Source organism: Tursiops truncatus, chromosome 2, assembly GCF_011762595.2.
Source record: "Tursiops truncatus isolate mTurTru1 chromosome 2, mTurTru1.mat.Y, whole genome shotgun sequence".
NCBI classification, from domain to species: domain Eukaryota; kingdom Metazoa; phylum Chordata; class Mammalia; order Artiodactyla; family Delphinidae; genus Tursiops; species Tursiops truncatus.
The window spans coordinates 120,964,646-120,966,382 of record NC_047035.1 but is presented as its reverse complement, the minus strand read 5'-3'; the positions used below and the strand labels follow the sequence as shown (position 1 = coordinate 120,966,382).

General features: G+C 41.3%; 1 pseudogene; it reads right to left on the bottom strand.

The window, feature by feature from the left end:
- Nucleotides 1–701: 701 nt before the first annotated feature.
- Nucleotides 702–1,301, bottom strand: LOC117311219 (mediator of RNA polymerase II transcription subunit 28 pseudogene; annotated as a pseudogene).
- Nucleotides 1,302–1,737: the final 436 nt, after the last annotated feature.

Here is a 1,737-nt window from a genome sequence, read left to right as displayed (position 1 = left end):
TAAGGGGGCTTCCCTGGTGGTGCAGTGGTCGAGAGTCCGCCTGCCGATGTAGGGGACACGGGCCTGCGCCCCAGTCTGGGAAGATTCCACACGCCGCAGAGCGGCTGGGTCCATGGCCTATGGCCGCTAAGCCTGCGCGTCCGGAGCCCGCGTTCCACAGCAGGAGAGGCCACAGCAGTGAGAGGGCCACGTACCACACACACACAAAAAAAGTCAACATTAAGGATACTGCTGGATTCCTATAGCACTAGTTACTGCAGTACAGTAACAGCTACTACACTAACCTATGAAATTATAATCCTCTTCCAACCTATTTACAAAATATCCTCATTCTGAGGTTCTGGAAGTGTTACATCGTTGCATTAGACTCCTCTTCTTTAGGTAGTTCAGTCTTGAAAAACAGCAAATTTACATATTTTTATATACTGCCACTGATGTGTAAATTATCATAAAAGGCCTTACAACCAAAATCCTCATCCTTTGATATGCAGATCAGATCATACAAGCTTTTCCCCTCAGATCATACAAAATAATCCAAAACTGGAAACAGAGAGACAAACACTCATACAAAAATAAAAATAATAAAAACAAGAAGCAAAAAACAAAAACATAAAAAGGAATCTGTAAACGGCATCATATTAACAGTCTTAAATTTTGCTAAAGACAATATACTTGGTTTACCAAAGCAATAAGCATTTTATAAAGTATTCCAGAAATAATGCTTATAAAAATAGGGGGAAATTTTTAGATGAGAGCGCAAAACTAAATCATCTCACTCTCTGGCAAAGAGTTCTCCCAAAATGTCATGTCTACAAGAAGTGATGTTTGGCAAAACTGTGTCTGGGCTGACTCAGCCACCAGCTCATGTTCAGGTGGCTTTTCCTCAGGTTTGCTTCATCGGTGCAGGGATATTTGCAGATGCCTGCTCGAGGTAGGCCAGGGAACCCTGAAGGATGTCGGCTGGCTTTTTGTGCTGCATGTTGATGTCCTCCAGCTGCCAATGTCTCAGTTTTGTTAAGTGCTTCTGGACCAGAGCATCCTTTCTCTGTAATTCGTTCCTCAGTTCCGAGACGTCCAGTTCGAATTTCTTCCTGATCTGTACCATTGACATAATCCTGACTCACCAGAGAAGCAAAACAAGCCTCGAATGATGACTCCAACTTGTCCACCAAGGTACTGTTAGAAGTCCTCGGAACGCCTGGTGTGGCCTGAAGAAGCGAAGCCTGGGCCAAGAGGCCCGGCAGGAGTGGCGGCGGTCCCGGTGGCTGCCCGGAGAACATGCCTCCTAGCGAAGCCGCCATTTCTAAAAAATCTAACTTTTTTATCTTGATCTTTTGTTAGCACTTTTATGAATTCATCAGTTTTCCATTAGAGTTCTGAAAATGCTTATTCATTCAGTTCAGCAGTATAGTCAGTTACCAGAAACCTGTACTTGTCAGAGTCTTTTCCATGAATTCCTTGAAGATGAAACAGTTTTGCAAAAGCATCAGAGTACACCCAGAACTGTCTGTAAATGACAAAAGACTTAAAAATGACCACGGTTAAAGATTTGATGAAAGTTCATAATAATGCAATTGACAAGGAAATTTAGTTATTTCTGAGATATACATTTTAAAGTAATAACTAGAATTATGACTTATAACATTATACCAGAACATATAAGATTTTTAGAAATTTCATGTAATGTCTGAAACATTTATATTAACATATTTCCATACAAATAACCCACAGAAAGTT